Source organism: Coregonus lavaretus (genome assembly GCF_964263955.1).
Source record: "Coregonus lavaretus genome assembly, chromosome: 30".
Lineage (NCBI taxonomy): Eukaryota > Metazoa > Chordata > Actinopteri > Salmoniformes > Salmonidae > Coregonus > Coregonus lavaretus.
The window spans coordinates 35,526,426-35,549,016 of NC_140017.1; the positions used below are offsets into that span (position 1 = coordinate 35,526,426).

The following is a 22,591-nucleotide window of genomic DNA, read 5'->3' on the forward strand; positions in this document are numbered from 1 at the left end:
AAAAGGCTGGAGGACACAGGTTTCAGTTGGGAGACGTGGAAAGTAGGGTGTATCTTCATGGCTGAAGGCAACTTCAAACGAACCGCAGCGGGGTTAATGATGGACTCCACCACAAACGGACCCAGGTACCGAGGAGACAGCTTGCGTGATTTGGTACGAAGAGGTACGTTCTTTGATGACAGCCAAACCTCTTGACCAGGATGAAACACAGGTGCGGGAGTCCTGCTCCTATTCGCTGTCGTCTTGTTCCTGTCGGTGGTCCGAAGCAATGCTTCCCGAGCATCGCTCCACACTCTCTGGCAGCGGCGGAGGTTCTCCTGAACCGAAGGAACAGCCAATTCCTTCTCCTGAGCAGGAAACAGAGGGGGTTGATAACCCATGGTAACCTCGAAGGGTGAAAGACCGGTGGCAGAGGTGGTGAGGGAGTTGTGGGCGTACTCTATCCAAGGCAGATGTTTGGCCCAGGATGATGATGTTGAGCAGCCACACAACGAAGGGTTGCTTCGAGGTTTTGATTGGCTCTTTCTGTTTGACCGTTGGTCTGGGGATGAAACCCTGAGGACAGACTAACGGAAGCACCCAAAGCAGAACAGAAAACCTTCCAAACACGGGAAGTAAACTGTGGGCCTCTATCAGATACGATGTCCACAGGTATTCCATGGGGACGGAATACATGTTGGACTAGGAGGTCCGCTGTCTCACTGGCAGACGGTAATTTTGGTAATGCTATATAGTGGACAGATTTAGAGAATCTGTCCACAATGGTAAGTATAGTATCATTACCTTCAGACTTGGGTAGGCCGGTGACAAAATCCATGGCAATGTGGGACCAGGGACGGCTGGGAACTGGGAGGGGTAGCAGCAGCCCCGAAGGGGACTGATGGGAGGCTTTGCCCCGAGCACAGGTTGAGCAGGCTGCCACAAAAGCCCGAACGTCAGTTTCCATTGAAGGCCACCAAAAATGTCTCCTAAGCAGCGTCAACGTGCGTCTCATCCCAGGGTGACCAGCAAAACGGGAGGTGTGAATCCACTGCAACACCTGAGATCGGACCGTCTCGGGAACAAAGAGTAGGTTGGTAGGTCCATCACCCGGTCCCGGGTCCGTGGCAAGTGCAGTCTTCACAAGAGACTCGATCTCCCACTGTACTGCCGCCACGACGCATGAGGAAGGCAGGACTGCCTCAGGCTCGCTGGTCTCCGAAGTGTCAGCAAACTGGCGGGACAAAGCATCTGGTTTAACATTTCTTGACCCCGGTCTGTATGTAAGAATAAAGTTAAACCTACTAAAAAACAGGGCCCATCTGGCTTGGCGTGAGTTGAGTCTCTTAGTGGCTTGAATGTAAGCCAAGTTTTTGTGGTCTGTCCAGACCACAAACGGCAGTTCAGCTCCATCCAGCCAGTGCCGCCATTCTTCCAGTGCTAGCTTGACCGCCAGCAGTTCCCGGTTTCCAACGTCGTAATTCCGTTCTGTGGGTGACAATTTCTTGGAGAAAAAAGCACAGGGGTGAAGCTTTTGGTCAGTGGGGGAGCGCTGGGAGAGGACTGCTCCCACACCTGAGTCCGACGCGTCCACCTCCACAACAAACTGCAGAGAGGTATTGGGGTGTATCAACACGGGGGAGGTGGAAAACAGTTCCTTCAAAACCCCTACCGCCTGCTCCGCCTCAGGGGACCACAGAAAAGGGACTTTTGGGGATGTGAGTCTAGTAAGGGGTGACACCACTTTACTAAAACCCTTAATGAATCTACGGTAGAAGTTAGCAAAGCCCAAAAATCGTTGAAGTTTCTTACGGGTGGTGGGTGTGGGCCATTCCGTCACTGCCCGGATCTTCTCGGGGTCCGCCTTCACCTGCCCGCTCTCAATTATGAAACCAAGGAACGATGTAGACTGTTTGTGGAACTCACACTTTTCTGCTTTGACGTACAGCTTGTTCTCCAAGAGCCGTTGAAGGACTTGACGGACGTGTGACTCATGCTCCTCGGGTGACTTGGAAAAAACAAGAATATCATCCAGGTATACAAAGACAAAACGGTTCAAAAAATCCCTAAGAACATCGTTCACCATGGCTTGGAAAACAGCAGGGGCGTTTGAGAGCCCAAAGGGCATGACCAAATACTCAAAATGTCCCAGTGGAGTGTTGAAAGCGGTTTTCCACTCATCTCCCTTTCGGATTCGGACAAGGTGATAAGCGTTCCTGAGGTCGAGCTTGGAAAAAACTTTGCCGCCATGCAGAGGTTCAAAAGCTGAGTTGATGAGTGGAAGGGGATACTTGTTTTTAACAGTTATGTTGTTTAAACCCCTGAAATCGATACAGGGGCGTAACGACTTGTCTTTCTTTTCCACAAAAAAGAACCCTGCACCCAAAGGAGACGACGAGGGACGGATTATGCCCGAGGCCAGAGAATCCCCAATATACTGCTCCATTGCCTCTCTTTCCGGTCGGGACAGATTGTATAAGCGACTAGAGGGCAAGGGAGCACCAGGAAGCAGTTCAATAGGGCAATCATAAGGCCTATGTGGTGGTAGAGACAGAGCCTTGTCCTTACTGAAAACCTCCGCTAAGTCATGGTATTCTTTGGGGACAGATGACAGATCGAGAGGAGCTGAGGGATGAGTTGGGTTACACTTAGTGGGGGGAACCGCTGATCTAAGGCACTCTGAATGGCAGTTAGTGCTCCAACTGAGAATGGTGTGACGTGTCCAATCAATTTGTGGGTTGTGAAGAGCCAACCAGGGGAAGCCAAGGATTAGGGAGGTAGCTGAGCCAGACATAACTCTTAACTGAATGCTTTCACAATGATTGCCAGAAATCACTAGGGAAACGGGGGAGGTTTGATGAGTTATCTCCGCGAGGAGGCGCCCATCAAGGGCTGTGACCCGAATGGGGGTAGGTAGTGGCTCCATGGGGATACGAGCTTGTGTAACGAACTGGTGGCTAATAAAGTTGTCTTATGCACCTGAGTCTATGAGAGCTGAGAGTGGCAGGGAATGACTCTGGAAACGTAAGGTTACAGGTACTTGTAATCGGGGAATGACGGGTTCCGGATCTAACTCTGGGCTCGCAAGTAGACCCACCGTTACAAGCGAGCCTTGTCTTTTGGGTCGCTTAGGGCATGTAGCCAGAATGTGTGTGGCGTCTCCACAGTACAGGCACTCACCTGCCTGGAGGCGCCGTTGCCGCTCTGCTGGAGATAGTTGAGCTCGACCCACTTGCATTGGTTCCTCCTCTGTGCTCGGGATGGGATCAGGAACAAGAAGCTGCCGGCTCCGGGGAGGCGAGACTCGAGTGGTTGAAGGCGGGGGAACTCGTCCTCCTAGATGTGGCCGACCGCCTCTCTCCCGACGCCTCTCCCGCAACCGGTTGTCTAGCTTAATGGACAGGGAAATGAGAGAATGTAAATCATGTGGCTCATCACGAGCAGCCAGTTCATCCTTAATGGCTTCATTCAAACCGTTTAGAAATGCTCCTTGAAGTGCCACATTGTTCCACTTGGAGTCCGCTGCCAACGTCCAGAACTCAATAGAGTACTCTGCCACACTGTTATAACCCTGCCTCAAATTAAAAAGTATCTTGGAGGAATTACCCACATGGTCAGGATGGTCAAAAACAGTCTTCAATTTAGCAGAAAAATCAGCAAAAGTCAATCCAGTCAAAGTTTGATCTGAGCACACAGCCTCAGCCCAAACCAGAGCTCTCCCTCTTAACAGCCCCAGAACATAATGTACCTTAGAGGAATCAGTAGAAAACGACAGTGGTCTCTGCCGAAAAATCAAGTCACACTGAAGAAAAAATCCCCGGCACTTGTCCAATTCTCCATTGAACGGTTCAGGCGACGTGACAGGGGGTTCCCGACGGAACGAAGCCTGCCTAATGTCCGAGGAAACAACTTGGGGTGCATCAAACTGGGGGTCAGAGAGAGATGGAGAACTGATAACAGACAATTTAGAGACTGTAGTTAACTGAGTCACCTGGTTCAGCAGTTGATGATTATCTTCCACAAGAGTCCGAATCAATTGGTCATGCTGTCCTAGCAACGTTCCTTGAGCCTGGATAGCTTGTTGGAAGCTGTCTTCGTTTGCCCCGTGCTGTTTCTCTGTTGGGTCCATGGCCAGATCGTTCTGTTACGCTATGGTTCAACCCAGCACTCAGAGAAACAAACACGACTAAGGGAGTGGAGGAAACAAAAATTATTTTAATAAAAGTTCAATTTGTCTTAGTCCAAAAAACAACTGAAGAAAAGGAACAGAGTGGGCTAGTCGGCTCCGGAGGAAGGAGAGGCTGAGGCAGGCAGGCAGGCAGGCAGGCAGGCAGGCAGGCAGGCACGAAGGCAGGCAGGCAGGGAGGTATGTCTGAACTGAAGACAAAACAAACGACAGGTTAAGGAGAGTAAAAAGCCAGGCTGAAGACTAAGATAATATAACTTTACTGGTGAGCCAAGTTACCGCTCTAGTATGAACAACGATCTGGCGCCGGTGGAGAGCCATGCCCAGGAATAAGTAGTGCAGGTTGATGAGAGAATAGGATGCAGCTGCGTAGGCAGGAATCACTGGAAACAACCCGCAGCTGCACAGGAGAGGCAGATCCTGAGCACGCCCCCTGATCCACTCCAGACACACCCACATAAAGGGGACAAACACACATACAGATACAACAGACAAAGAGGGGACAAAACAAGGAGGAAGGGAAACAAAAAAGGGAGAGACAAGCTGCCCACATAACACTCTGAGTCCTCTAATATTAATCTCTATAAATCTGGAACCGTTTTGGTTCAAGGCAACACCAAACAGTTCCAGCTGGACTTTCACCTAATCAAAGAAATAGCTCAGCAGGAGAAGCTCTCCCTTGAGAAAGATACCCCTACCCCGAGCGGGTCAGACCAGACCTCTTCATCATTAAATAACCCCACAGAGCAACCCCAAGCAGAAAGTCAACTTCCCAGCATAGAGTACTACTCCCTCATTGAAATGAAGGATAAATTCACCCAGCTGGAGGTAAGGCAGGTGGAGCTGGAACAGCAGGTGAACACACTCCAGTCAGCACAGACCCAAACAACAGTCCAGCACAACAACACCCCCTTAACTAGACCTGGAGAGCTGCAGGTAGAGAGAGACATGTCTGCACTCTGGACTGTGGTGAGACAACATCAACAGGAGAAAGAGCAGGAGCAGGAGAAGAACAGAGCACTAGAGGAGAGGATCAGAGTGCTGGAGGAGAAGGTGAGAACGATGACGGGTGACATAGAACAACCCATTAGAGAGCTGGCCACCCCCGCAGAGAAGCCAGCAGAACAGCCCACCTCAGATCCTGGCCAAAGTCTCGACACCGCAGCAGAACAGTACACCCTAGACCCTGACCATAGCCTCGACATCACACCCAGACAAACAAATGAAGAACCCCAAGCCCAGGGGATCCCAACCCCTCTGAGCAACCCCCCAGTCAGACACCCTGATAGCCCTCATGACGACCCCCCCACACCCACTGAGGACATACACAAGCCACAGATTGTACTCCTTATGGACTCAAACAGGAAATACATACAAGAAAATAAACTTTAACCAAAACACACAGTGTCTAAACTCTGGTGTCCAAACACCCAGCGCGCCCTAGACCTTCTGTCTGAGGACCGACTAGGATCACCCAGCCACATAATAATACACACAGGCACAAACGACCTGAGAACACAGCAGGAAAGGGTGGCCACATCACTCAAGGGAGTGATAGAAAAAGCTTCTTCTACTTTCCCCAATGCACAAGTGGTTATCTCAACCCTGTTACCAAGAAAAGACTTCCACCCTGCTACCATACAGCGGGTAAACGCAAGTATTTCCCGTGACTGTGCATCAAAACCAAATGACTACCTGGCCCACCACTCCACCCTGGACGTGAACAGCCTTTATGACCAGGTCCACCTATACAAGGCAGCAGTGCCCACCTTCGCACGGACCCTAAAGGATATCGCCCTCAACCTCAGACCCAACACCTCACACAGGAGCAACAGATCAACAGACACCCCGCCCAGACCAGCGAGACACTCTCTCAGACCTGCGGGACCCCCCCCCAGGACCTACACATAGAGGACCCCCGCAGAGAGGACCTACATCCAGACCACAGCACCATCAACCACATCTACACCCCCACCCCCACCAATTAACTCCCCCCCAAGTCAACCATGCCCACACCCCATTTAGGCCCCCTCAGATCAGACCTATGCCCCTCCTACCCACCCCAAGCCCCCCATTCCCACAAAGAGGGCCTCAACATGAAAGTCACACATACGCCCAGGCCGTGAGCAGGCAAACAGGCCCGACACCCACTCTTACACTAGCCCAAGCCAATGGCATGTACCAGATGCTCAGCAGGCTCTGCTCACAATTACTGGCCTGAGGCCAAACCACACAACCAACAACATTAGACACTTTATGGAACACAAAGCCTTCACTATTTCATCCTGGAATATCCAAGGCCTGAGGTCATCTGCCTTTGGCCTAAAGAGCAGGAATCTGGACTTCCCCAAAGAAATCGGAAATACAGACATTGTCATCCTACAAGAAACATGGTATAGAGGAGACGGACCCACTGGTTGCCCTCTAGGTTACAGAGAGCTGGTAGTCCCATCCACCAAACTACCAGGTGTGAAACAGGGAAGGGACTCCGGGGGTATGCTAATTTGGTATAGAGCAGACCTAACTCACTCTATTAAATTAATCAAAACAGGAACATTTTACATTTGGTTAGAAATTCAAAAGGAAATTATCTCAACTGAGAAAAATGTCCTCCTGTCTGCTACCTATATCCCCCCACTAGAATCCCCATACTTTAATGAAGACAGTTTCTCCATCCTGGAGGGGGAAATCAATCATTTCCAGACCCAGGGACATGTACTAGTCGGTGGCGACCTAAATGCCAAAACTGGACAAGAACCTGACACCCTCAGCACACAGGGGGACAAACACCTACCTGGAGGTGACAGCATTCCCTCCCCCATATGCCCCCCTAGGCACAACTACGACAACATAACCAACAAAAACGGGTCACGACTCCTGCAGCTCTGTCGCACACTGGGTATGTACATAGTCAATGGTAGGCTTCGAGGGGACTCCTATGGTAGGTACACCTATAGCTCATCTCTTGGCAGTAGTACTGTAGACTACTTTATCACTGACCTCAACCCAGAGTCTCTCAGAGCGTTCACAGTCAGCCCACTGACACCCCTATCAGACCACAGCAAAATCACAGTCTACTTGAACAGAGCAATACTCAATCATGAGGCATCAAAGCCAAAGGAACTGAATAATATTAAGAAATGCTATAGATGGAAGGAAAGTAGTGTTGAAACCTACCAAAAAACAATTAGGAAACAACAAATTCAATCCATTCTAGACAACTTCCTGGACAAAACGTTCCACTGTAATAGTGAAGGTGTAAACTTGGCAGTAGAAAACCTAAACAGTATATTTGACCTCTCAGCTTCCTTATCAAATCTAAAAATCTCTAACAGAAAACCAAAGAAAAGTAATAACAGTGATAAATGGTTTGATGAAGAATGCAAAAACCTAAGAAAAAAATTGAGAAACCTATCCAACCAAAAATATAGAGACCCAGAAAACCTGAGCCTACACCTTCACTATGGTGAATCACTAAAACAATACAGAAATACACTACGGAAAAAGAAGGAACAGCATGTCAGAAATCAGCTCAATGTAATTGAAGAATCCATAGACTCTAACCACTTCTGGGAAAATTGGAAAACACTAAACAAACAACAACACGAAGAGCTATCTATCCAAAACGGAGATGTATGGGTAAACCACTTCTCCAATCTTTTTGGCCCTATAACAGAACAAACAGCAAAAAATATATACATGATCAAATGCAAATCTTAGAATCAACTATTAAAGACTACCAGAACCCACTGGATTCTCCAATTACATTGAATGAACTACAGGACAAAATACAAACCCTCCAACCCAAAAAGTCCTGTGGTGTTGATGGTATCCTCAATGAAATGATAAAATATACAGACCACAAATTTCAATTAGCTATACTTAAACTCTTTAACATCATCCTTAGCTCTGGCATCTTCCCCAATATTTGGAACCAAGGACTGATCACCCCAATCCACAAAAGTGGAGACAAATTTGACCCCAATAACTACCGTGGGATATGCGTCAACAGCAACCTTGGGAAACATCCTCTGCATTATCATTAACAGCAGACTAGTTCATTTCCTCAGTGAAAACAATGTACTGAGCAAATGTCAAATTGGCTTTTTACCAAATTACCGTACGACAGACCACGTATTCACCCTGCACACCCTAATTGACAAACAAACAAACCAAAACAAAGGCAAAGTCTTCTCATGCTTTGTTGATTTCAAAAAAGCTTTTGACTCAATTTGGCATGAGGGTCTGCTATACAAATTGATGGAAAGTGGGGTTGGGGGAAAAACATACGACATTATAAAATCCATGTACACAAACAACAAGTGTGCGGTTAAAATTGGCAAAAAACACACACATTTCTTTCCACAGGGCCGTGGGGTGAGACAGGGATGCAGTTTAAGCCCCACCCTCTTCAACATATATATCAACGAATTGGCGAGGGCACTAGAACAGTCTGCAGCACCCGGCCTCACCCTACTAGAATCTGAAGTCAAATGTCTTCTGTTTGCTGATGATCTGGTGCTTCTGTCACCAACCAAGGAGGGCCTACAGCAGCACCTAGATCTTCTGCACAGATTCTGTCAGACCTGGGTCCTGACAGTAAATCTCAGTAAGACAAAAATAATGGTGTTCCAAAAAAGGTCCAGTTGCCAGGACCACAAATACAAATTCCATCTAGACACCGTTGCCCTAGAGCACACAAAAAACTATACATACCTCGGCCTAAACATCAGCACCACAGGTAACTTCCACAAAGCTGTGAACGATCTGAGAGACAAGGCAAGAAGGACCTTCTATGCCATCAAAAGGAACATAAAATTTGACATAGCAATTAGGATCTGGCTAAAAATACTTGAATCAGTTATAGAACCCATTGCCCTTTATGGTTCTGAGGTCTGGGGTCCGCTCACCAACCAAGAATTCACAAAATGGGACAAACACCAAATTGAGACTCTGCATGCAGAATTCTGCAAAAACATCCTCTGTGTACAACGTAAAACACCAAATAATGCATGCAGAGCAGAATTAGGCCAATACCCGCTAATTATCAAAATCCAGAAAAGAGCCGTTAAATTCTATAACCACTTAAAAGGAAGCGATTCCCAAACCTTCCATAACAAAGCCATCACCTACAGAGAGATGAACTTGGAGAAGAGTCCCCTAAGTAAGCTTGTCCTGGGGCTCTGTTCACAAACACAAACAGACCCCACTCAGCCCCAGGACAACAACAACAACACAACTAGACCCAACCAAATCATGAGAAAACAAAAAGAGAATTACTTGACACATTGGAAAGAACAAACAAAAAAACAGAGCAAACTAGAATGCTATTTGGCCCTAAACAGAGAGTACACAGTGGCAGAATACCTGACCACTGTGACTGACCCAAACTTAAGGAAAGCTTTGACTATGTACAGACTCAGTGAACATAGCCTTGCTATTGAGAAAGGCCGCCATAGGCAGACCTGGCTCTCAAGAGAAGACAGGCTATGTGCACACTGCCCACAAAATGAGGTTGAAACTGAGCTGCACTTCCTAACCTCCTGCCAAATGTATGACCATATTAGAGACACATATTTCCCTCAGATTACAGCGATCCACAAAGAATTCGAAAACAAACCCAATTTTGATAAACTCCCTTATCTACTGGGTGAAATACCACAGTGTGCCATCACAGCAGCAATATTTGTGACCTATTGCCACAAGAAAAGGGCAACCAGTGAAGAACAAACAACATTGTAAATACAACCCATATTTATGTTTATTTATTTTCCCTTTTGTACTTTAACTATTTGCACATTGTTACAACACTGTATATAGACATAATATGACATTTGAAATGTCTTTATTATTTTGGAACTTCTGAGTGTAATGTTTACTGTTGATAGTTATTGTTTATTTCACTTTTGTTTACTATCTACTTCACTTGCTTTGGCAATGTTAACATACGTTTCTCATGCCAATAAAGCCCTTCAATTGAATTGAATTGAATTGAGATGGAGAGAGGACTGGAGGTGGACCTAGGGACTGGGATAGAGAGAGGGCTGGAGGTAGACCTAGTGACTGGGATAGAGAGAGGGCTGGAGGTAGACCTAGTGACTGGGATAGAGAGAGGGCTGGAGGTAGACCTAGTGACTGGGATAGAGAGAGGGCTGGAGGTAGACCTAGTGAATGGGATAGAGAGAGGGCTGGAGGTAGACCTAGTGACTGGGATAGAGAGAGGGCTGGAGGTAGACCTAGTGACTGGGATAGAGAGAGGGCTGGAGGTAGACCTAGTGAATGGGATAGAGAGAGGGCTGGAGGTAGACCTGGTGACTGGGATAGAGAGAGGGCTGGAGGTAGACCTAGTGACTGGGATAGAGAGAGGGCTGGAGGTAGACCTAGTGACTGGGATAGAGAGAGGGCTGGAGGTAGACCTAGTGAATGGGATAGAGAGAGGGCTGGAGGTAGACCTGGTGACTGGGATAGAGAGAGGGCTGGAGGTAGACCTAGTGACTGGGATAGAGAGAGGGCTGGAGGTAGACCTTGTGACTGGGATAGAGAGAGGGCTGGAGGTAGACCTAGTGACTGGGATAGAGAGAGGGCTGGAGGTAGACCTAGTGACTGGGATAGAGAGAGGGCTGGAGGTAGACCTAGTGACTGGGATAGAGAGAGGGCTGGAGGTAGAATTAGTTACTGGGATAGAGAGAGGGCTGGAGGTAGACCTAGTGACTGGGATAGAGAGAGGGCTGGAGGTAGACCTAGTGACTGGGATAGAGAGAGGGCTGGAGGTAGACCTAGTGACTGGGATAGAGAGAGGGCTGGAGGTAGACCTAGTGAATGGGATAGAGAGAGGGCTGGAGGTAGACCTGGTGACTGGGATAGAGAGAGGGCTGGAGGTAGACCTAGTGAATGGGATAGAGAGAGGGCTGGAGGTAGACCTAGTGACTGGGATAGAGAGAGGGCTGGAGGTAGACCTAGTGACTGGGATAGAGAGAGGGCTGGAGGTAGACCTAGTGACTGGGATAGAGAGAGGGCTGGAGGTAGAATTAGTTACTGGGATAGAGAGAGGGCTGGAGGTAGACCTAGTGACTGGGATAGAGAGAGGGCTGGAGGTAGACCTAGTGACTGGGATAGAGAGAGGGCTGGAGGTAGACCTAGTGACTGGGATAGAGAGAGGGCTGGAGGTAGACCTAGTGACTGGGATAGAGAGAGGGCTGGAGGTAGACCTAGTGAATGGGATAGAGAGAGGGCTGGAGGTAGACCTGGTGACTGGGATAGAGAGAGGGCTGGAGGTAGACCTAGTGACTGGGATAGAGAGAGGGCTGGAGGTAGACCTAGTGACTGGGATAGAGAGAGGGCTGGAGGTAGACCTAGTGACTGGGATAGAGAGAGGGCTGGAGGTAGAACTAGTTACTGGGATAGAGAGAGGGCTGGAGGTAGACCTAGTGACTGGGATAGAGAGAGGGCTGGAGGTAGACCTAGTGACTGGGATAGAGAGAGGGCTGGAGGTAGACCTAGTGACTGGGATAGAGAGAGGGCTGGAGGTAGACCTAGTGACTGGGATAGAGAGAGGGCTGGAGGTAGACCTAGTGAATGGGATAGAGAGAGGGCTGGAGGTAGACCTGGTGACTGGGATAGAGAGAGGGCTGGAGGTAGACCTAGTGACTGGGATAGAGAGAGGGCTGGAGGTAGACCTACTGGGATAGAGAGAGGGCTGGAGGTAGACCTAGTGACTGGGATAGAGAGAGGGCTGGAGGTAGACCTAGTGACTGGGATAGAGAGAGGGCTGGAGGTAGACCTGGTGACTGGAATAGAGAGAGGGCTGGAGGTAGACCTAGTGACTGGGATAGAGAGAGGGCTGGAGGTAGACCTAGTGACTGGGATCGAGACAGAGAGAGGGGCAGACCTAGAGAGAGAGGTGGGGATGAGAGCCTTGACTCTGGGCTAGGCCGGAGTCAGCCTCCCCTCTCCCTCAGAGCTCTGAAAAGTCGCTTCCTCAAGCCTGCTGACGAGGATGATGGAGGTGAGTTCAGTGTAGTACCTCGTTCCACACACACAAATATACACACCCTACTAACACTCTACTAGGCGGAGTGTCAGCCCCTGCTCCGGCCCGAGCTTCCATGGGTTTCCTGAAACCTGGGTCTGACGATGAGTCGGATCGGAAGAGGAGCGGTCCGGCCTGAAGGAAGAGCAGCTCCGGACAGAAATCTGCTTCAGGAAAACCGGAGCAGGATAAAGAGAGGGAGTCTGGGAAAACCATGTCCACTCCTGACCAGGGTCATAGCTGCAACAGGCCTGCAGTGACATCATTGAGGTCAGAGGTAAAATACACAGTCGCCATAGCACTGTTCCAACTGTTTAGCAATTCATTTTGGCTTCTTCTCTCCCCAGTATTAATCACTCATCTAACTTGCTTGGATATTTAAGCAAGAGTTCCAACAGGATCCACAGATATGCATGTTGGTGACAAGGGCATGTTAATATTCTGGATGCACTACATTTCAACTGAATATGTTGTAATGGTACTAGAGATGTTTAGCTATTGGCTAGACTGAACTTGTAGAAGCATTCTTCCAATCCCCAGAAGATTCTCTGAATATCTGAACTCTGAACCTGAAGTCATTTCTTCTCTGTAAGACTAAGATAGTATTTTTCTACACACTGTCCTTGACCCTGGCCCTGTCTACTGATGGGGAAAACTTTCCCATCACTTCATCCAAACTTTAAAATGACCCCTCAGATGATTCTCTCCTCCACTTGACCTCCCCCTCTTCCTTTTTTTACACGCAATCATTCCCTCCGTTCATCACAGTCTTTCACAGTGACCGTTCCAAAGTGGCAGTAGCTGTTTCAAAGTAGCAGTAGCTGTTCCATAGTGGCAGTAGCTGTTCCATAGTAGCAGTAGCTGTTCCATAGTGGCAGTAGCTGTTCCATAGTGGCAGTAGCTGTTCCATAGTGGCAGTAGCTGTTCCATAGTGGCAGTAGCTGTTCCAAAGTGGCAGTAGCTGTTCCAAAGTGGCAGTAGCTGTTCCATAGTGGCAGTAGCTGTTCCATAGTGGCAGTAGCTGTTCCAAAGTGGCAGTAGCTGTTCCATAGTGGCAGTAGCTGTTCCAAAGTGCCAGTAGCTGTTCCATAGTGCCAGTAGCTGTTCCATAGTGGCAGTAGCTGTTCCATAGTGGCAGTAGCTGTTCCATAGTGGCAGTAGCTGTTCCAAAGTGGCAGTAGCTGTTCCATAATGGCAGTAGCTGTTCCATAGTGGCAGTAGCTGTTCCAAAGTGGCAGTAGCTGTTCCATAGTGGCAGTAGCTGTTCCAAAGTGGCAGTAGCTGTTCCATAGTGGCAGTAGCTGTTCCAAAGTGGCAGTAGCTGTTCCATAGTGGCAGTAGCTGTTCCAAAGTGCCAGTAGCTGTTCCATAGTGGCAGTAGCTGTTCCATAGTGGCAGTAGCTGTTCCATAGTGGCAGTAGCTGTTCCATAGTGGCAGTAGCTGTTCCAAAGTGGCAGTAGCTGTTCCATAGTGGCAGTAGCTGTTCCATAGTGGCAGTAGCTGTTCCAAAGTGGCAGTAGCTGTTCCATAGTGGCAGTAGCTGTTCCATAGTGGCAGTAGCTGTTCCAAAGTGGCAGTAGCTGTTCCATAGTGGCAGTAGCTGTTCCAAAGTGGCAGTAGCTGTTCCATAGTGGCAGTAGCTGTTCCAAAGTGGCAGTAGCTGTTCCAAAGTGGCAGTAGCTGTTCCAAAGTGGCAGTAGCTGGTCCATAGTGGCAGTAGCTGTTCCAAAGTGGCAGTAGCTGTTCCAATGTGGCAGTAGCTATTCCAATGTGGCAGTAGCTGTTCCAAAGTGGCAGTAGCTGTTCCATTGTGTCAGTAGCTGTTCCATAGTGGCAGTAGCTGTTCCAAAGTGGCAGTAGCTGTTCCATTGTGTCAGTAGCTGTTCCATAGTGGCAGTAGCTGTTCCAAAGTGGCAGTTATCACTTCACGCACCATAGAACACTCACTCAATTATCTAGATTTTCTCTCGTTCATATTCACTCTTTGTCTCTCTCTTTTTCTCTCCCTCACACCCTCACTCTATCTTTCCCCATTCCTCTCTTCCTCTCTCTTTCCACCACGTTTCTCTCCCCTCTCTCTGTCCGTATTGCTCCACCGCTTCCCGTTCTCTCTCTATCATTAGCTAAGTCATTAAGTTAAACCTGCATCCAGAAGCCCTTTAAACCTCTGCAGCGTGAAATGAAGGTGCCGTTTTAGAAGAAAAGGTAATCTGTGAGGAGAGAAATTCTGTCGGGAACGAGACAGAAGGAGACGGTTTCTGAGACAAGACGACCATCAGAAAGAACATGGAAACAGGGAGAGGGGTAGAAAGGGATGGATGGAGCGAGAAAGAGAGCAGGGAAATGGACCAGAAAGAGAGAGAAGGGTGGAGATGGAGGGAGGGATAGAGAGAGAGAACCATCAGGGGAGAAGAGAGCAGAACAAGCCGGTTGATTTGTGAGCGGGTGAGCCTGTTCCGATGCTGCTAAGCCTACATTTAGCAGAACCTCTTGGACATCTCTCTAACACACACTGACACACACACACACACACACACACACACACACACACACACACACACACACACACACACACAGGTATCTGATGTGTACAATGTGTACCTCTTGTTGTCTTTGCTTAATTTAACCTAATTTCAGTTCTTCCCTGTGTCTTCATATCTGAGAGCAGCAGTGACAGTTTGAGTGAGGAGGAGATGAAGAGATGAACAAACTGGGGGCCAGGCTGGTGAAGGCAGAGATGATGGGTAACACGGTGAGGTGTTTCCTCTCTTCATCCTAGTCACCCAAAAAAAGACAGACAATTCCCCATTCTGGATGCTTTCCATACACCCCTGCCCATAGGCCCTTCCCCTAGCATATCTAGGTCCCACAGCTCTCTCTCGCTCTCCTTAATCACAGCAAAATACTCATTTTATAGCAGTCTCTCAGTCCACTCAACCCCCATCCATCTCGGTATATCAATCCATACAGGTTTTACTGGCCTCAGTACTATATAACACACACATTTATACCTGACAGTTGTACTGGGCCTTGAGTACTCTATAGCAGACCACTAAGTGTCCCTGGTTTGAGAGACTGCGTTGGTGTGTGTGTTTTTGTTAATTGCCTTTTAACTGTGTGCTTTCATACCCTATAGAATAACTGCATTGGCATTTGTCACTAGAGACAGGCTTCAGAGGACTGAGTGTGGATGTGGCCACTTCTCTCTATCTAAATACCCTTCAGAGGACTGAGTGTAGATGTGGCCACTATTTTCCTATATCCCCTTCAGAGGACTGAGTGTGGATGTGGCCACTACTCTCTTTCTATATACCCTTCAGAGGACTGTGTAGATATGGCTACTATTTTCCTATATCCCCTTCAGAGGACTGAGTGTGGATGTGGCCACTACTCTCTTTCTATATACCCTTCAGAGGACTTAGTGTGGATGTGGCCGCTATTTTCCTATATCCCCTTCAGAGAACTGTGTAGATATGGCCACTATTTTCCTATATCCCCTTCAGAGGACTGTGTGTGGATGTGGCCACTACTCTCTTTCTATATACCCTTCTGAGGACTGAGTGTGGATGTGGCCACTATTTTCCTATATCCCCTTCAGAGGACTGTGTAGATATGGCCACTATTTTCCTATATCCCCTTCAGAGGACTGTGTGTGGATGTGGCCACTACTCTCTTTCTATATACCCTTCAGAGGACTTAGTGTGGATGTGGCCGCTATTTTCCTATATCCCCTTCAGAGAACTGTGTAGATGTGGCCACTATTTTCCTATATCCCCTTCAGAGGACTGAGTGTGGATGTGGCCACTACTCTCTTTCTATATACCCTTCAGAGGACTGAGTGTGGATGTGGCCGCTATTTTCTTATATCCCCTTCAGAGGACTGTGTAGATGTGGCCGCTATTTTCCTATATCCCCTTCAGAGGACTGTGTAGATGTGGCCACTATTTTCCTATATCCCCTTCAGAGGACTGTGTGTGGATGTGGCCACTACTCTCTTTCTATATACCCTTCAGAGGACTGAGTGTGGATGTGGCCACAATTTTTCTATATCCCCTTCAGAGGACTGTGTGTGGATGTGGCCACTATTTTTCTATATCCCTGTCTGCTCTGACAGTGTCCAGTCACAGCCAGCTCCTCTTAGCTGAAAAGGGCTTGGTAGAGATGGGCCAAGCACGAACGAACACACACTCTGCTAGTGGCTTCCTCTGCTAGTGGCTTCCTCTGCTACTTTTCCACATTGTCCACATCCCTCTCATATGAGACAGAGGGTTAGAAGGTGCTGGTGGTAGAAGTTTGTGGTGGTAGAAGGCAACAAATGAGAGGCAAAAAGAGGGAGAGATATGGGGCTGACTGAAAGACAGAGTGGAGAAGGACATATGGAGTGAGTGAGAGACAGAAAGACAAAGGGGGGAGAGACGGACTGAGAGAGAGAGAGAGAGAGAGAGAGAGAGAGAGAGAGAGAGAGAGAGAGAGAGAGAGAGAGAGAGAGAGGGAGAGACGGACAGAGATGGAGTAAGAGCTATCCCGCAGGTGAAGAAGCCAGGTGTGGCGGTCCTGGGCTGGTGTAGTTACACGTGGTCTGCGGTTGTGAGGCCGGTTGGACGTACTGCCAAATTCTCGAAAACGATGTTGGAGGCGGCTTATGGTAGAGAAATTAACATTAAATTCTCTGTCAAAGGTTTTTAGATTTGTTTTGCAAATGTATACAAAATAAAAAAACAGATACCTTATTTACATAAGTATTCAAACCCTTTGCTATGAGATTCGAAATCGAGCTCAGGTGCATCCTGTTTCCACTAATCATCCTTGAGATGTTTCTACAACTTGATTGGAGTCCACTTGTGGTAAATTCAATTGATTGGACATGATTTGGAAAGGCACACACCTGTCTATATAAGGTCCCACAGTTGACAGTGCATGTCAGAGCAAAAACCAAGCCATGAGGTCGAAGGAATTGTCCGTAGAGCTCTGAGACAGGATTATGTCGATGCACAAATCTGGGGAAGGGTACCAAAAGATTTCTGCAGCATTGAAGGTCCCCAAGAACACAGTGGCCTCTTAAATGGAAGAAGTTTGGAACCACCAAGACTCTTCCTACTGCTGGCCGCCTGGCCAAACTGAGCAATGGGGGAGAAGGCCCTTGGTCAGGGAGTTGACCAAGAACCAGATGGTCACTCTGACAGAGCTCCAGAGTTCCTCTGTGGAGATGGGAGAACCTTCCAGAAGGACAACCATCTCTGCAGCACTCCACCAATCAGGCCTTTATGGTAGAGTGGCCAGACGGAAGCCACTCCTCAGTAAAAGGCACATGACAGCCCACTTGGAGTTTGCCAAAAGGCACCTAAAGGACTCGCAGACTATGAGAAACAAGATTCTCTGGTCTGATGAAACCAAGATTGAACTATTTGGCCTGAATGCCAAGCGTCACATCTGGAGGGAACCTGGCACCATCCCTACGGTGAAGCATGGTGATGGCAGCATGCTGTGGGGATGTTTTTCAGCGGCAGGGACTGGGAGACTAGTCAGGGTCGAGGGAAAGATTAACGGTGCAAAGTACAGAGAGATCCTTGATCAAACCTGCTCCAGAGCACTCAGGACCTCAGACTGGGGAAAAGATTCACCTTCCCGGACTTGAACCCGATCAAACATCTCTGGAGAGAACTGAAAATAGCTGTGCAGCCACGCTCCCCATCCAACCTGATAGATCATTGAGTGTATCTGCAGAGAAGAATGGGAGAAACTCCCCAAATACAGGTGTGCCAAGCTTGTAGCGGCATACCAAAGAAGACTTGAGGATGTAATCGCTGCCAACGGTGCTTCAACAAAGTACTGAGTAAAGGGTCTTAATACTTATGTAAATGTCATATTTCAGTTTTTGTATTTTTTATAAGTTAGCTAGAAAATCTCAAGTCAAGGGTTCTGAATACAATCCGGAGAGGTTGTTCAATGTAATTCAGTGTGTTATGTAGGAATGGCTGGAGAAACGGCACTCTGTGTAAGAGAAATCCAGAAATCATTAGTGTGCAGTGGGTTGGTGGCATGAAGTTTTTAAATGTGTGTCTCCTTTAGGCTCTGATGTAGAAACTGAAGACCTAGCTGGAATCGTCCCTTAAAGCCAAGGAGAACCGTGCTGAAAATGCCGCACAGCAACCTGGGAAATCAGACAGGGTGAGTGGAGGTGTATATGGATGAAAGGATGGAGGGAGGGAGGGAGGGAGGGAGGGACAGGCATGCTAGTCTCTGCCTCCCTTACCCCTCAGGGAGCCAAAAGCATAAGGTAGTAGCCTACTGTAAGTATGTGCTACTCTTTTGGAGATGACCATTAGCACTTCAGAACAGACTAAATCACTGTCAGCTGACTGACTGAGTGCTCAGTAGCAACAAGCCTGCAGACTGATTGACTGCTTTTCCCCTGCCTGTCTACCCCATCTGTCTGAATACCTGCTGTCTGAATGCATGTAGCGTTATTCTCTCCTGTCATTGACATGAATGCATTTTCTTACTCCCTCAGATTTATATATCCTAGTGTTCTAGGGTACACACACACTCCCAACACATCTACCTTTGTCAGATTTATTCCCTAGCGTTCTCTCCTGCCCTGGTGTGGGTTTATCCAAACAGAGAGCTCATAGCTCCACTTTTATTACACAAGTGGTTTAAATTAACGCCGTTATCACGTCATCCATCTTCCGCCAGGCATGAAGAATCTCAGACACTCAAAGAGGAATCTTCAAAACAACGTCACATCTCAACTTTTATTAGAAAATACAATCGCTGTTAGTATGTGGCGGTCTACTTTTCCTGTGTGTGTGATTGTGTTTACTGGCTGTCTGTGAGTGTTGGCTAACACTTGTCACACTGTTCTTTCTCTCCTTGGCCTTGAACTCAAACCTGCTCCACCATCCAGCCCCGCCCTGGATCAAAGACTTTCTCCTTCTGTGAAATGCTCAGCTTGCTTTGGTGTTTTTTTGTAATATGTTATGGCCCATTTTCTTTTGTTAGCAGTGTCAATCGTCAATCATCTCTCTCTCTCTCTCTCTCTCTCTCTCTCTCTCTCTCTCTCTCTCTCTATCTCTATCTCTATCTCTCTCTCTCGCTCTCTCTCTCGCTCTCTCTCTCTCTCTCTCTCTCTCTCTGTGTGTGTGTGTGTAATTTCAGCTTTGAATGAAACCCTCTAGTGCACAGATAATCAACAAGATTCAGCCGCAGGACGATTTTATTTTCAGGGGTCTGCCAGTTGGGGAACCCTGCTCTAATGAGCTGTTTGATCGTGAACCCCTCTCCTCAGTTAGAAAAAACATGAATAGATAGCATACGATCATAGATACAACTTGGCTACATAGGCCCACAAACATTTACAATGAATAGCAAAATCACAATAATCACAAGAATGGCTTCAAATCAAAGTCTACGTTGAGACCAAAGGGAGCAAGGGTCTTTAAATTAAAGATCCTCGTTTTAACAATAAATTATTGAGTTCACCCCCTATCCTAGGGAGAGTGACATGTTCGATGCCGATATAACGTAGGGACGAAATCGAGTGGTTCGCTTCCAAAAAGTGGGCAGCGACTGGGTTTGTCAAGTTTTTTGCACCTAATGGTGCTACGATGCTCCAAGATTCGTACTTTTAATTTGCGCTTTGTTTTACCCACATAATTTTTACCACAAGGACAAGTTATAAGATAAATAACTGCTTTTTGGTTGACCTTGACTAATGACTGTAAACCATGACACGCACACAGTCAGATAATGAAGGCCAAAAGCCTTGACTCAAAAGCATTAGCTTTCACAATGCATTGTGATATTCCATTAAGAGCACGCAGACTTGTTGGTATACCTGATAGGAAGCCTGATAGTTTTTCCCATTGGAAATGCTTATAGTGTAGTGTCTCTTTTGTAGAAGGTCTTTGGTGCAGTCTGTGAGACAGGATACGTCAAGGTAAATGTGTCAGCTCCCCTGAGGGCAGAATGGAGAGAACAGCCTTCTGGGATGTGTAGTCTTGCAGCCTCACTTCCTGTGTACTAGAAACGGACAGAGTATCACTGTCAGATTTATCCATCTGAATATGTATCCTTCCAGTTTTAAGCGAGAGTCTCTCTCTCTCTTGCACACTCGCTCATGATCTCTCTTCATCGCTCACTTTTTCTCTAAGTATATGAGTAAATCTTTTGGAGTGCAGAGAAGTGTGTGTGTGTGAGAGAGCGAGAGCGAGGGAGAGAGAGAAAGCATTATTAATAAACTCTAGGAGACGTCAGAGTTGCCATGGGGATTCAAAATGAAAGTGACAAAGTTGCACCTTTTTAGCTCACTCTCCTCTGTGGGCTATATCCTTAGCTCCGCTCACACACACACACACACACACACACACACACACACACCCTCTCTCTCCTTAGCTCTACTGTAAGCCTACAAGCATGGACTAGATTCTAAATACTGCTACAGTTACCATGGCCTAGTGACTAAATACTAGATCTAATCATTTATATATTTATAATATACATGGAGAGAACGCCTAGTCCTTATGGCTTTAACACTGGCCCTGTGTACTCCTCAACCACCACCCTAGTCCTTATGGCTTTAACACTGGCCCTGTGTACTCCTCAACCACCACCCAAATCGGACTTTTGATTTCTTCAGTCAAGCTGATCTGATAACCAGTTTAATAGATCAATGGTATTGAAATATTAGCCGACTGTCTCCTGTATCAACGTTTGTCTGGGTTTAGTTTTCCCTCACCCAATGCAGCCTGATGCAGCTACACTATGCCTAGACCTGGTGTTTCTGTAGATGTTTCAACGGGTTCCAAGGATAGTTAGTATTTCTGTCAGAGTGCTGTGTGTGGATGAGTGAAGGGAATCAAGCGCAGGAACAAGGATGACTTCAACAGACTTTAGTAATATCCAACACAGGAATGAGTCACCAACCCAACCGGGCGGCGCGAACAATTACGCACAACACACAGTGCGGAAAACAAGAAAAAGCGCACGCAGTGCGAACTCTCGAAAATACAACAAACGAGAGAGACAAACTCCTCGGAGGCAAGCTGACAATAACAATCACACATAACACCTGACCCAAACAAACGAAACTAAATAGGGAACACAATCAAACACAAACAAGGGACAGGTGTTACAAAGAGACAAAACCAAACGAACATGAAACATAGAACGGTGGCAGCTAGTACTCCGGAGACGACGACCGCCGAAGCCTGCCCGAACAAGGAGGAGGAGCAGCCTCGGCCGAAACCGTGACAGTACCCCCCCCCTTGACGCGCGGCTCCAGCCGTGCGCCGACCCGGGGCTCCAGCCGTGCGCCGACCCGGGGCTCGGGGACGACCCGGACGACGCGGAGCAGGGCGCGCAGGATGACCCCGATGGAACTCGGTCAGCAGGGACTGGTCCAATATGTCCCTCCTTGGCACCCAGCACCGCTCCTCCGGGCCGTACCCCTCCCACTCCACGAGATATTGAAGACCCCCCATCCGGCGTCTCGAATCAAGGATGGACCTCACAGTGTACGCCGGAGCCCCCTCGATGTCCAACGGGGGCGGAGGAGTCTCCTCTATCTCATACTCCTGGAGTGGACCAGCTACCACCGGCCTGAGGAGAGACACATGGAACGAGGGGTTAATATTCCTATAGTCAATAGGCAGTTCTAACCTGTAACACACCTCGTTCAACCTCCTCAGGACTTTGAATGGCCCCACAAACCGCCGACCCAGCTTCCGGCAGGGCAGGCGGAGGGGCAGGTTTCTGGTCGAGAGCCAGACTCGATCTCCAGATGCGTACACAGGCCCCTCACTGCGGTGGAGATCGGCGCTCGTTTTCTGCCGACGGATGGCCCGCTGCAGATGTACGTGGGCAGCGTTCCATGTTTCCTCCGAGCGCCGTACCCATTCATCCACCGCAGGGGCCTCGATCTGGCTCTCGTGCCAAGGTGCCAGAACCGGCTGGTACCCTAACACACACTGGAAAGGGGTTAGTTGGGTGGAGGAGTGGCGGAGAGAGTTCTGTGCCATTTCGGCCCACGGAACGTATCTCGCCCACTCCTCCGGCCGGCCCTGGCAATAAGACCTCAGAAACCTACCCACCTCCTGGTTAACACGTTCAACCTGCCCATTACTCTCCGGGTGGTAACCCGAGGTAAAGCTTACCGAAACCCCCAACCGTTCCATAAACGCTCTCCACACTCTGGAGGTGAACTGGGGGCCTCGGTCAGACACTATATCCTCGGGTACCCCGTAATGCCGGAAGACATGGGTAAACAGAGCCTCAGCGGTCTGTAGGGCAGTGGGTAGACCCGGCATGGGAAGGAGACGACAGTCCTTCGAGAACCGATCCACAACGACCAGGATGGTAGTATTCCCCTGTGAGGGGGGAAGGTCGGTAACAAAAT

The 22,591-nt window shown here is 48.3% G+C and overlaps 1 pseudogene across 1 annotated transcript in view; it reads left to right on the top strand.

Moving 5' to 3' along the window:
• Positions 1-22,591, top strand: part of LOC311106240 — a 48,019-nt pseudogene that overhangs the window by 17,577 nt on the left and 7,851 nt on the right. The window contains exons 6-9 of the transcript in view: positions 11,890-12,170; positions 12,236-12,471; positions 14,859-14,947; positions 18,265-18,363. The product of the transcript in view is annotated as an uncharacterized misc_RNA (transcript). The remainder of the gene's footprint in view (positions 1-11,889; positions 12,171-12,235; positions 12,472-14,858; positions 14,948-18,264; positions 18,364-22,591) is intronic.